Source organism: Prionailurus bengalensis, chromosome A1, assembly GCF_016509475.1.
Source record: "Prionailurus bengalensis isolate Pbe53 chromosome A1, Fcat_Pben_1.1_paternal_pri, whole genome shotgun sequence".
Lineage (NCBI taxonomy): Eukaryota > Metazoa > Chordata > Mammalia > Carnivora > Felidae > Prionailurus > Prionailurus bengalensis.
In genome coordinates this window covers 27,226,262-27,240,976 of record NC_057343.1, presented here as the reverse complement: position 1 = coordinate 27,240,976, position 14,715 = coordinate 27,226,262, and the positions used below count along the sequence as shown (strand labels likewise).

At 42.8% G+C, this 14,715-nt stretch overlaps 1 protein-coding gene and 1 pseudogene across 5 annotated transcripts in view; one reads left to right on the top strand and one right to left on the bottom strand.

The window, feature by feature from the left end:
* ENOX1 (ecto-NOX disulfide-thiol exchanger 1) overlaps nucleotides 1-14,715 on the bottom strand; it is a 553,951-nt gene that overhangs the window by 293,849 nt on the left and 245,387 nt on the right. The window lies entirely within an intron of this gene.
* Nucleotides 11,331-12,583, top strand: LOC122483003 (annotated as a pseudogene).

The window sequence follows — 14,715 nt, the reverse complement described above, 5'->3', positions numbered from 1 at the left end:
TTTTCTTTTCATTTTGGCACATGAACTTGTAGTCATGGCCAAACGCCATCGGTTCAGAGTATTAACTTAAACAGCTGGGAGGGATCAATGCCTGACGTGGCACCAGCCCCCTCCGCCAGCCAACCCTCCTTGAGCTCTCCCCACCCGAGTTCTGGGTTCTGGCCCCACTGGCCTTTTCTAATTAACCCCTCCACTCCCGGTTGTCTACAATGATATAGCAAAATCTACCAGCGGGCTCCTTTGGGCTTAATCTGTAGAACTTTCTTACAACCACAGCCGTCTAATAACTGGGACTGTTTACTTCATGAAGTAGTAAACTCTCCTTACCTATGTCTGAGCACCAGACTATTAGCTGGATAATCAATCAAGACACCAGAGAAGAAACAGGTGGTTTCCACGGAGGAAAGTGGCCAGAGGTCCAGGTTTGGCCACATCCCTCCCTAATCGTTAAAATAACCTGGAGAGCAGACTTCCCATCTGCCCTGATGTGAGCTGAGGCACCCTCAGTGCCAGTAATAAGATGACTTAACAAGTGGTGTAGATACGCGTCTTATGTCATCGTCACAGCAGTGCAATGATATTATTCTCAAAGAAATAGAGGCTCAGAGCATTCGTTGACTTGTCCAAGGCCATACAACCAGGAGTGGAATAGCGGAACACAGGGTCTTCTTAGTCCCAGTGAATCACATGCCCTAAAAGGGTCACGGCTCAGGAGATGCCTCGAAAAGATTCTGGGACCAGCTGCATGAAAATCGCTATGGGTAATTTTAAAAATGCGTATTCTTGAATCTCAGCCAAGAGCCATAAATTAGACTCTTGGAAGGTGGGTCCAAGAATCCGCATTTCAATAAGCTCCCTAGGTGTTTCCTATTCACAGGAGACTCAGAAAATTGCTAATCTAAGTCTTTTCTTCTATCTCTAAACTTTGGAGGCTTAGTTTTTCATTAGGAACACTCCTGGGGTTTTTTTTCTTATCCATCACTTGATTATCTTTTATGAACAAGTCGCAGCTCTGGCCCTCCTGGTTTCACAGTTTTGTTTTTTTTTTTTTAAGTTTATTTATTTATTTTGAGAGGGCGGGGAGAGAGAGAGAATCCCAAGCAGGTTCTGTGCTATCAGTGTGGAGCCCAGCGTCGGGGCTCGATCCCACGAACCATGAGATCATGACCCGAGCCAAAATCAAGAGTGGGATACTTAACTGACTGAGCCACCCAGGCGCCCCCCTCACATTTTTCACTTAACAAATACTTATGTAGCATTTGCTACCTGTAAGGTCCTATTGGTTGATGATTAAATTCTCACCACAACCTTACGTGCTAGAGAATATTATGATACTTATGTTATAAATGAAGAAACTTAGGCACAGAGACGCTAGAGGTTCTTGCCTCTAGGGTCCCAAGATGGCACCTTAGGCTGTCTGGCTTGAGCCCATGTGTCAACTACCACACTGTGCTTCCAACACAGACCTGCAGCTTCCAACAAAGGTTTGGGATTGTCGTGAGAAGCCCTGGGAGAACACCTGCAGGCCCCTTAGATCTGAGCTTTATGCACCAGCTTACAGTTCTTTGAAGACGCCCTCTTGCTCCGTATCCCTGTGTCTTCACGTGCTCTGCTCTCTCTGCTAACATGCCCACCACCCCTCCTGCACGTGGCTACTCCCGCCTCATCTGGCAAACCTAGAGGCCATTTCTGGGTGTCCAGGATGAGGTAGGTTCCCCTCTTCTCCGTTCCCAGGGCTCAGAGCTCACTGGCCTCATGGCGTTAATTACACTGAGCTATGCCCACAGATCTGCTCCTACCTTCCACAGGAGACTGTAGAGCCCCTGAGGACACACACTGGGACTTATTTATCTTCTGCTCCAGGTGTCCAGTGGCGAGAAGGAGCTCTATAGATGCTTGCAGCATAAATGAAAGGTTGCATTCAAAGCAAGGAATGGTTATTTGCTTTGTAATAGAATTTACCAAAGGTTTCCAAACCCCTGTGTTCATTTACATATCATTAATTTCTGGACAGAAAGTCTGGAGGGCAGAAAGTGAAAGCCTCTGCCAACTGGAGAGCCATCCAAATTTCAGATAAAATGCCTCTGAAATTATAATTTAAGTCAGTGGGAAATCTTCTATTGATCTATGAAAATGTGAATTAGACACAGGTTTTCAGGGACACTCCTGATGCATAAAGGGAGGTGCACACATTAAAGGGTGTTGGCTTTGGTGCTATACATGTGTAAGCAGATGGGGGAAGCGAAGCTTGGCTTGTGAGTTCAGTCCTTTCCTCTCCAGCTGGCAGAAGCGAGAAATTTTGAGAGCGCTGCTCTCCTGGCTACTGAAGAAGGATCAAGTTTCCCTGCTCTGCAATGACCGCCGAAGCCATCTGGAGAAAACAAAATTCTCTCACACAAGAAGAACATAAAGAACAATGGGGAAGCTGCGAGACTTTGGTTCTTCAGCTCCTGCAATCGAGAAAAGTCTAGCTGGTGTTTTTATCTAATTTGTCTCTAAGTGGCCTAGGAAATCAAACAGGAGAGTTGCAAAATGTTCTATAGTCTTAGGGTAAGAATTTCTTACATGCCCAGAAAGCCACTGGAGTTATAATGAAATTTCTCAAATAAGCAAAGCAGCCCCAAACATGGAATATTAACCTCCTCATCTTGTGTAGCTTACATTCTTTAGATTGTGTACATGCTAAACAGACTCACTGACATTTTTCTGCCTTTAAAAGAGATTTCGACTTTTTCCCTCACATCAAAGAAAGTATATCAAAAAAATGCAAAACGGGATTTGTGATTAGTAGAAAAAGACCATATTAATTTTTCCTTCTAAACAATACCCTGAGAGGAAAGCAGGCTAAACCCATTATGTTAATTCAGTGATGGAGTGCTCAGATTACGCCGCAAAAGTAAACAACGTGCTTCAGATAAAGCAGACTACGGCGCACCTCACAATTATATTTCATGGTGGAAAATAGGTTTAGGAAGCTTTTGGCTTGGTGATTTAAGGAAAATGCCCTACAAGCTTCATGTGAAACATGCAGTTCTATGAAACCCATATTTTATGAAATAAGGTCCAGTCAATGTTTTGACCAAAAATTCAAGAGTGCGTGCCCCCTGCCATGGATGTAGGTTTGGGCCAATTATCTCTGCTGTGCCCGCTGGTCAATGAATGCAGTATTATTTCCCTTCAAACTGGATCCTATGGGACAAGCCAGGAAGCCTTATGCGTGATTGGAGAGAGCATCTCCAAATAAAACCCACGGAGAGAATGCATTCCTCACCAAGGAGAACTCATCAATCATATGAATAAGTTTTCCTCTTCTTTAAATGCCCATCCCTTCCTTTCATTCAGTTCATTCTCAGGAAATGCATTGTGAGAACTGATCTAAGCTAATCTGATCATTCACTGATATTAGGTTCCTTCTAGTAGGTGAGACCTGGAGGTCTCCTCTCCCATGACCTTGGTACCCAATTCTCCCACACACACCAACACACATTCTGCACATAATAGTGAGCAAGCACAAAAAACAGTTAGGCAACCAGCTCCCTGAGAAGTTCTTCTCCGTTATCTCAGTTTTTGTTATCTTCAAAAGTGTTCCCAATACTTGGCTACCTAGATTTTTAACATCTTGCTCACACAATGGTATAGAATCCACAAATCCTGAACGCCATTCATTTCCACCATTGTGGGAAATAACAATTCTGAATACCCCTTGCTGATCCGAAACAAAGATCACTGAAGCATTTATCGTAATCATCTCATTAATCTTTCAAATACTAAACACCCTGTACTGAATATTCTCAATTAGGTGCTGCAGATATTAGCTTGCTATCTCTGAGATACAGATTAATTCACATGTGATACACACACCCTACAGTTTCCACACTCAAGAACTTAAAAGTAAATTACAGAAAACATGATCAAATGAAATATTCATTTTAACATCTTTTTTATTAAATTTAAGATTCAGATTACTTATTCTAGGTAGTACATGGAAAAACTCCCCCTTACTGAAGTCAAGAATCTGTGCCAAATCAGGGGCGCCTGGGTGGCTCAGTCAGTTAAGCGTCTGATTTTGGCTCAGGTCATGATCTTACAGTTCATGGGTTTGAGCCCCATGTCAGGCTCTGTGTGGACAGCTCAGAGCCTGGAACCTTCTTCAGATTCTGTGTGTCTCCCTCTCTCTCTGCTCCTCCCTCGCTCATACTGTCTCTCTCTCAAAAATAAAACATTAAAAAAAAAAAAGAATCTGTACCAAATCTTATTTCCTTTCCACTGAATATGAATGACTGGGGGTCTGAAAAGAACATGGGTGGAGAACACAAAAATCTGGGTCCCAGTTCCATATATGCAAATAACCATGTGATTCCTATAAGTTAGGAAACTTTGTGTTAAGGTTTCCCTGAAAGGTATTGTCTGGACAACTGAGATGCATTTTTTTTAAGTTTACTTATTTATTTCGAGAGGGGTGCGGAGGAGCAAAGAGAGAGAAAGAGAGAGACAGAGAGAGAGACAGAGACAGAGAGAGAGAGAGACAGAGAGAGAGAGAATCTCAAGCAGGCTTCATACTGTTTCAGCAGAGCCCAACATGGGATCTTGATCTCACAAACCATGAGATAATTACCTGAACCAAAATCGAGTGGGACGCTCAACCTACTGAGCCACCCAGGCACCCCATGATGCCTATTAATGCATACGAAGACAAGTGACAGAGTAAAATAAATTAGGTAACACTACTTAACACATGTGTGTGCTTCTCTCAATCTAACCACCTATCCTATATATCACCTCTAACCCATTAGCCTACAGCACTTCATTAATCATATGCCAATTAAAAAAAAAAAAACTTAACCTGCCTACTAATAAGGAACAGATTCTCTGGCCTAAGAACAAAACTTCAACCTATCTGTATAGCCTGATTGGCCACCACTTTGGCCATTTCTTCCCATTTCCTGTCTCTGTACTTGCCTCAGCTCCAGCTGCTCCCAATACCTGTTTGCACACACTCTCCAGGATCTACCACCATTGAGCTCTGAGACCATCATAAATTCATCTCCATTTTCCCACTGCACCTGGCAGAAAGCCTATACTGGGCACTTGGCTGGCAGCCAGACAAACTGGGCCTAGGAAAACAAGGACCAGGAGACCCCAGACCACAAAGCAGATCCTTGGAGCAGGCCTTAGGGAAAGGAGGTGGGTAGTCAGCAAAAGGAAACAGAACCAAGCACAGGAAGTCCAAGGAATCCTTCACCCCATATGATCTGACTTGTGCCATAACCCATCCACTTGGCAGTCCCACACGCATACTCAATGCCCTTGTCTTCTCTACAAGCCACCTTTTCTCTCCATGCCCTTGACTTAGACTAGAGGAATGGATCCAGTATTCCTCCTAGGTCCCCAATCATATGCACAATATCACCATCCCTGAACGTTTACACTGCCTTTTTGAGAGCCTACTAATGTGTCTGCCTCCCCACTGGGCTATGAGCTTCCTGAATGAACAGGGACCTAATTCATCTTTGTGTTCTTAAAACCCTGCAGAGCCCTTAGCCCATGGTAAATGCTTTTTTAAAAAGTTCACTAAATAATTGAACAAATAAACGAAGTCTAGTTTAGAAATGTGACGGTGCCTAATTACTGACTGCTCCCTTAGTTTAGTGATCTGATTTCATCACAATGACCCTGGACAATACCCACCTTTTACTAATTCTGCTGTAGTAGGTCAGAAGCAACTTCTAGAGCCACTCCCCAGCAACCTTCGCTGGAAGGTTCTTCACTGGTATTGTCTCTGGTTATTTTTTATATTCCTTTAAATACAATGGTCACCCTGCACATACACGGTATCTTGATGTTCCAATTATCTTACTAGCAAGTTACCTAAAGTAAAAGGCAGTTGTTTTTTTGTTTTGTTTTGTTTTGTTTACAGAATTTCACAATTACAGTTTATTTACGTTCTTAAAAGTTCTATGATACCATTGCTATGGTCTGAATGTTTGTGCCTCTCCAAAATTTGTTAAGTTGAAACCTGATGCTCAATGTGATGGTATTAAGAGGTGGGGCCTCTGCGAGGTGACTGGGTCACGAAAGGCAAGGCTCTCATGAGTGAGATTAGTGCCCTCATCAAAGGAAGATCCATTGCTCCTCTGCCATGTGAGGTTACAGTGAAAAGACAATAGAGAATGGGCCCTCACTACACACAGAATCTGCCAGTGCCTTGATCTTGGGCTGTCCAGCCTCCAGAACTGTGAGGTTGTTCATAAGCCAGCCAATGTTATGGTATTTGTGCTACAGCAGCTTACGCAGACTAAAATAATTTCTAACAAATACTGACTTATCTCCTATGTGTAAGAAACTAGCTGGGTGGGGCCTAAAATTGTAAGACATCATCTTGGCTTTAATGGGGCTTTTTAGGTCAAAGAAATGACAGCAAGCAGGATGCTCTGTGGGCAGGAAGAGGCCAGGGTCAGGTTCAAAGGAAAGGCAGGGACGAAGCAGGCTCTGTGTCAGGAACCAAGTAATCAAAACAGCAGGTTTACCCAGGGCACCAACTGTCACTCTTTAAAGGCAATCCTTTCAGGAACTCTCTTCCTCTTCAGACATCAGGATCAAAACAAAACAAACAAACAAACAAACAAACATCCAACAATTTATTAAGCTAAGACAGCTAATAAATATTTTAAGCTGTGAAAACTCTTCAGTGTGGCATTTTTGTATTGGATAATAAAGGAAAAATCTGACCTGGCGAAAGCAGAGTTGTGAGAATCACCCCAGAGGAGCCCCAAATGGCCAACTGCTTTAGCAAACACCTTAGAAGATGAACAATGACAATGGACCACACGTAAAGGTGAAGGGCACAGCTATAACATATATATAACATATAACACATATAACATGGCAGAGTTTCATCCTTTCCCAAAGATCATCTCCAACTGTGTGTAACTGCATATACCCATTCTTTAGAGATTTAGGGGTTTTTTTGTTTTTTTTTGTTTTTTTTTTTATTCTTTTCTTAACATTTTATTTATTTTTGAGAGACAGAGTGAGACAGAGCACAAGTTGGGGAGGGGCAGAGAGGGAGACACAGAATCGAAAGCAGGCTCTGAGCTGTCAGCACGGAGCCTGACGTGGGGCTCAAACCCACAAACCGCGAGATCACGACCTGAGCTGAAGTCGGATGCTCAACTGATTGAGCCACCCAGATGCCCCTAGAGATTTAGTTTTAAAGATCTAGCATAAGAATTCTAAACTAGCATATTTCTTTTCATAGACACGTTATAAGATACCATCACAATATCTGAACTTGAGTCAAAATTAAACGACTTTCTCCAATTCGGAAACCTACATTTTCTCCCCTTTATTATCTATCTGCAGGGGTTTTTGGCATCATTTCTAAATTCACCAGATCTTCCCTACTTAAAACAAAAAAAAAAAAAAAACAAAAAAATAACACGTGATATAAATTCAGAGAGTTAAAATATAAAGGCTGAACCTATTAGCCACACCTTAGAAAGAATGCAGTCACTCCCTTTCTCTCACTTATAATCCTACCAGGGAAGGGAAAGGGAGGGAAAACCAGCTTACTGGTTACCTTATTTATTTTCTACAACCCTGTGATAGGTTTGACTACCTTCCTTTTAACAGATGAAGGAAGTGAGGCTACATTGCCCAAGGACACAGAGCTAGTATGTGCTGGAATTAGGACTCACACCCCACTGTGAGTCCAAAAACTCTCATGTCCTTGTTCACGAGAACGGAAGCCAATGCTTGGTGGATGGTGTTAGAGAGGAAGCAAAAGAGGGGTGTAGAGATTCGCCATAAGTCTTTAAATTATACCTATCCGATGCTGCTTCTAAAAACAGAATTTGATGTCAAGTGTCTCACTGTAGAAAAACATAACTACTCAGATGATTTGGCTGTCTGGAATTACCCAGGCTGGCAGACGCGGAGAGAAGGTGGGTCTCCTTCAGAAGAACCCACTCCGTCACTCTGTCGCCCCTCATTGATACCCAGCTATAGAAACAATAGCTCGCTGAATGGGAAGGAGGGAAGGAAGGAGAGAGAGAGGAGGATAGGAGGGAAGGAAACTCTTGTGTATAAACTTCTAGGAATTTGGCCATGCATATACACTTTGCCAGAGACATTTTTCCTTAGCAAAGGGAAACATGAGAACATGTCACTATTTTCTAAACGAACCCCAGAATAGCATGCTCTGGTCCACTCTTTCCTTTGGAGCTGACTTTTGTCTCGACCTTTTGCAGGAAGCACACTGACTAGTACAGGTACACTGTCTGGAAACAGGCTTTTTTTGTCTAAGAGAACAACGAAATTCCATGTTTTATAGGTACATTCTGAAAGACACAAGCTGATAAACTCTAATGTTTTACCGACATGAGCAATTGAAAAATGAGACATTTGCCATCGATTTTAGAACAACATGATATCCACCCTTAGGAGGCATATTTGCCTCCTAACCCGACGAGATGAGGCACAGTGTGGAGGACTGTACCAGCTTTGTAGAGAAGCAGTCCGATCGTCCAGAGACTGCCGCCAGAGGCTCATCTCAGTTTGCTTAACAACTGACCTGGGGCCAGTGCTCCAAATCCCACTTGGGGGGTGGGGGCGACTGTGCCCAACTTCTCTTCCCCAGGACATCTGCGATTCTCCTCACCCCCACGAGGGAGGCTGGAAAGTTTCTCTTAGCCCTATACAGCTTGAACACAAATTAAATTCTTTGGTGCCGGAGGAGGGCTTTGTTCCTGAGCCCTAGAAGGCACTCTCATGCCCCGGCCCCCTAAAAAGGAAGGACGAATGAACAGGGAAGCCCTAAGCAGACTCTGCAGGTTACCAAGGGGGGGCTAAGTACACCTGTGACCTGTAGGTCCGGCCCGCACCAGAAGGTACTTTGCCCTAAAAAGCCATTGTTTGGAGCAAACGTGAACAGGAGTTTGAGTATAAAGGCTGAAAACATACACTTTCCACTACCGCATTTATACTGCATTGTAAGGGTTCCTTTGTAAGCCTAACTCCTCTACTAGGCTAGGAGCTCCCTGAGTCTGGGACTGTGTCCTCAAGGCCTTAGCCACTGTTGGGCTGACAGAGAAAGTCACACCATGCTTGTTGAATATGAGAAAAAAATAAATGCTACAAACGCAAAGAGGGCTGCCCCCAAATGATAACGTAAGTTTGAAAGCTGATGTGGCACTGAAGTATTTACGAGAGAGAGCACAGAGACTGACTGTATGGAATCATCAGCGGCATCAAATCCTAAGTATCTGACGATCTGGAGAGCAGAGTATTTGAGCACAACCGTGGATGTCAAGATGGGTCTAGAGATTGCTGCTCATTGACATATACCTCTCAGTGTGACGTATGAGGGAAAACTATTTAGAAATAGGGAAATTGAAAAAAAAATGAGCCTTGCACTAACTAGATTCAGATAATTCAGTATTTTCACCACTAAACCACAGAGATCTAGACTACTAGGGAACAGCAATTGTTTCGAATGAAATCTCACTCTGGGTGAGCTAGTTAGTGTTAGCGTAATGAGTTTTTTGTGTACTAGGCTTAATAAAAAAAAAAAGCGTATTAGTCGCTTCACACAAATATGGTAGAGTTGATCAATTACTCGTAAGGAAGGCAAATAACCCCTAGTCCTTTCTCATAATTCTCTTATTTCAAAATACAGAAGTTTACCCTTAAGCACGTAGAATCTTGGATGACGATATAGGCCCAGATAAATGAAGTGATCTGCTCAAGTCACATGGCTAATTAACGATGAAGTGTAAGATTAGAATGTAGGTCTTGCAACCCCGTATCTGCTATACTTTCCACCACATTAGTGGTTTTCAATTCACGTCCTGCAGATCCTGCTGGCGCCCTGGACAGGGCATGGGGGCTTGAAGGGCACTGTTCCACTGTTGGTCTCATGCTTTCTGTTCAGGTAGGCACACTGGACTTTAGCGCATAGGTATCCAGATTTGTGGATTTCATGCCAGTGAAAAAAACCCCAAAAAACTATATACAATTACCATCATGTCAAAAGAGAAGGGATATTTTATGTACACATTGAAAAAATTTTTAAGAAGAGATATTTTAATGCAAAAGACTTTCGGAAGGACAGAATCTCAAAATAAATGGAGATTCTTTTTTTAATGTCTACTATTTATTTTTGAGAGAGAGAGAGGGACAGAGTACAAGCGGGGGAGGGGCAAGGAGAGGGGGAGACACAGAATCCAAGGCAGGTTCCAGGTCCCGGGTCGTCAGCACAGAGCCCAACACAGGGCTCGAACCCAGGAACTGTGAGATCATGATCTGACCTGAAGTCGGATGCTTAACTGACTGAGCCACCCAGGCATCCCAAATGGAGATTCTTGATAAAGCACAACACTACCCCACATCGTCCTCATTTCTTAAGGATCACAGAAAAAAGCCGGTACGGAAAGTCACTGTTCTGTGGACCTGAATTTGGGAAGCAATTGTTTTATGGAAAGAACATAGAATTTGGGTCTTAAACACATCATAATTATGGGGCATCCTCAGGTGAGTCCTTTTGATCTCTGTCTTCTATCCGCAAAGTTCAGTAACTCCTCACCCACCCACTGCTAGGTTTATTCCTCCACCAAAGAATTGAGTTTGGTTATTCTCACAATGTGGCCTCAGGACTCCCTGCGGTACAGGACTCATCTGAGGTACATATTACAAGCCCAAGTTCCTTGGCCCCACCCTGGGTGCAGTTCTCGGGAATGGGGTCTAATTCTAAGGAAACCCAGGTTCTTATTTTTCAAATGATGGTTGATAATACCTGCCCGAATCACTGCAGAGTCTGGTGGTAATATTACAAGGATAGAATTCCCTTGAGAATCTGCAGCAGCTGTAAAAGTGGAAATGAGAACAGGAAAAAAACAAGAGCAAGAACGACAAGAATGAAGAGAGTATCTGAAGAAGCCAAATCACTCATTTTTTCACAGTCTGTATTCTCATCCTATGAACAGGGGTTGTGAACAAGACTGGTGACTTTTTAACCCCCTTTTAGAAGCTAAACTATTTTCAAGCAATATCTTTTAAAAAACAATTTAATGTTTATATATTTCTGAGACAGAGACAGAGCATGAGTAGGGGAGGGGCAGAGAGAGAGGGAGACACAGAATCCAAAGCAGGCTCCAGGCCCTGAGCTGTCAGCACAGAGCCTGACGCGGGGCTCGAACTCACAAACCGCGAGATCGTGACCTGAGCCGAAGTCAGTTGCTCAACCGACTGAGCCACCCAGGCGCTCCTCAAGCAGTATCTTTCAATGAAGCATCATCTTTAGATAAATGCAGAGTTGCCCTGATAGACGTGACCAGGCACCCTGTCCCTTCAGCATCCCCTCTCAGATACCAGTAGCCTCTGAGGTCCCCCACAGTAGATGATAACAGAATGATTTGATCTTTGAGGCATCATTCTGGCTCCAGAGAAGGTAAATCTAACCATCAAGCACCAGTCATCAACCAATGCCCCTGGTGTGACTATCATCAGCATAATCAGAAGATACTACCCTTAACTTAAAAAAAAAAAATCCATTACTGTTCTTAAGGCAGAGGTTCTAACCAAGTAAACCGTCTCCTTTCTTTCTTCATAGGACCTATGGAATCTGTCTCTTACTTTCCATCCCCCATGGCCACAGCCACAGTATAAATCTCTAGAAAGTATCTGAGACACTCAGATAGTTTTGTAAACTTCCTGGTGTTTTCTTTCTTCATGTATAAATGTGTATGTTATGTCTCAATTTTTGTGCTTTAAGTAAAAATGACATTTTCAGACAAAAACAAAAACAAAAAGCCAAGATGGCGGCCACCACGAAGAAGACGGCTGCAGAAGTTGTCAATGTTACTTTTGAAGATCAACAAAAGATAGACAAATTGGCACGGAATACAAGTAGAATCACAGAGCTGAAAGAGGAAATAGAAGTAAAAAAGGAACAACTCCAAAACTTAGGAGATGCTTGTAAGGACATCATGCTTGCGGATGATGATTGCTTAATGATACCCTATCAAATTGGGATGTTTTCATTAGCCATTCTCAAGAAGAAACACAGGAAATGTTAGAAGAAGCAAAGAAAAATTTGCAAGAAGAAATTGATCCCCTAGAAGCCAGAGTGGAATCAATTCAGGGGGCGTTAGCAGATTTGAAAGTTCAGTTATACACAAAATTCGGGAGCAACATCAACCTCGAAGCTGATGACAGTTAAACATTTTATAATACTTTTTTAAAATGTGTTTGATAAACTTGAATATCGTTTAAAATGACAATTTCCCTTCTTCAAATGACATAGAAAGCAAAACTTTCTTTTTTTTAATTTTTCATTTATTGAATGGAAACTTGCCTATTTTCACCTGTCTTGCTTATTTATTTTATGTTTTTAACAGAAGAGAGTATTCATCTATGTATTTTGCATAACTATTCTATCAAGTGTAGGGGCTTTATGTCATGTTATTAAAATTGGTTAAGCAACAACAAAAAAAGGCTGTCCCGACCTTCAGACCCCTTTAGTTAACTGCAAGCCTTCTTTCTAACTCCTTGTCTTGTCACAAATCCAACTGTGATCAGGTTTCTGGTCCTATCCCTACAGTCCTCACAGGGATACCTCAAACTCATCACCTGCCAAACTGCTCACATTCTCTGGCTGCTTTCATTGACGAGCACATTTGTCTAGGGCTCTTGCTGAACAATCAGGCTCCAACCTCTTGTTCCCCACCCTTGACATGTATTTCACTCAGTGCCCCCATCTTGGTGGACAGAAGATTCCACCGTTCACCTAGGTGTTGAGGTCAAATCTTTGGATTCGTTCCTGACACATTTGCTCTCCTCACATCCTATTCAGCCTGAGTCCTGTCACAGCCAGGAAAGAATGGCCACTTTTCTTCCTCCGTGCTCAGCTCACTCTGCTCCAGCTTCCTGGATTGCTTGCTGTTCAGGCACATCAAGCACGTTCCAGTTTGTCCATGCTGGGTCCTCTACCTGGACTACTCTCCCCCCCCCACCCCCCCACCCCCACATATCTGCATGGATACAATCGTTCTTTCCATTCAGGTTTCTGTTTGAATGTCATCTCTTCATAGAGGTCTTACCTAACCACCCTATTTAAAACAGTCCTTCCAGGGGCGCCTGGGTGGTTCAGTAGGTTGAGCGTCCAACTTCAGCTTAGGTCATGCATGATCTCACGGTTTGTGAGCTCGAGCCCCGCATCGGCCTTGCTGCTGTCAGCATAGATCCCACTTCCGATCCTCTGTCCCCCTCTCTGCCCCTACCCTACTTGTGTGTGCATGCGTGCTCAGCTCTCTCTCTCTCAAACATAAATAAAACATTTTTAAAAATTTTAAAAATGGTGCCTCCGTTGCTCTATCTTTACCCTGATTTATTTTTTTTTTCATAATATTACCACCTGAAATTCAATTATATACACTTTCGTTGATATGTTTACTATCTGGTTCTGTTCTCCTGAGATATTCAGCCACACGAGTTCTGAAATGTTAACTGTGTTTTTAACCCAGTATCCCCAGTGTTAAGAATAATACAGACTCTTAGAAGGCGTCTGATCAATACTAGGAAGGAAAGAAAGGGAAAAATTTGATTTTGTTCTTTTTTTTTTTTAATTTTTTTTTCAACGTTTATTTATTTTTGGGATAGAGAGAGACAGAGCATGAACGGGGGAGGGGCAGAGAGAGGGAGACACAGAATCGGAAACAGGCTCCAGGCTCTGAGCCATCAGCCCAGAGCCTGACGCGGGGCTCGAACTCACGGACCGCGAGATCGTGACCTGGCTGAAGTCAGACGCTTAACCGACTGCGCCACCCAGGCGCCCCTGATTTTGTTCTTAAAGCCCTCATTTCATCAACTACCCTTTTACACTTAATGTCAACGTACATTAACATATTTAAAAAATTTAATTGCGGTAAAATACACATGAAATTTACTGTCTTAACCATTTTCGAGTGTATAGTTCAGGGGCATTCACATTGTTGTACAACCATCACCATCCTCTATCTCCAAAACTCTTCTCATTTTGCAAAACTAAAACTTTGTACTTATTAGAGAACAACTCCCCATTTCTCCCACCTCTAGTCCCTGGAAACCACTATTGTACCTTCTGTTTCTGTGAAGTTGACTATCTAGGTATCTCATACAGGTGGAATCCTACAGTATTTGTCTTCTTTGTGACTGGCTTATTTCACTTAGCATAATGTCCTCGAGGTTCATCCGCGTTGTAGCATGTCGCTCGGTGTCAGAACTTCCTTCCTTTTTAAGGCTGAATGATACCGCATTTGTATGTGTATAACACGTTTTGTTTACCCATTTGCCCATCAACTGGACAACTGGGTTGCTTCTGCCTTTTGGCTATTTTGAATAATGCTGCTGTGAAAATGAGTGTACAAATATCTCTTTGAGACCCTGCTTTAAATTCTTTTGGACACATACCCAGAAGTAGAATTGCTGGATCATATGGTAATTCTATTTTTACTTTTTTTGAGCATCTGCCATGCTGTTTTCCATAGCAGCTGCATCATTTTGTATTCCTACCAGCAGTGAACAAGTGTTCCAATTCCTCCCCATCCTCACCAATACTTGTCATTTTCTGTTTTTTGGATAGTAGTCATCCTAAGGGGTGTGAGGATGTCGTTCATTTGGTTTTGATTTGCATTTCTCTCATGAATAGTGATATTGAGCATCTTTCACATACCTGTTGGC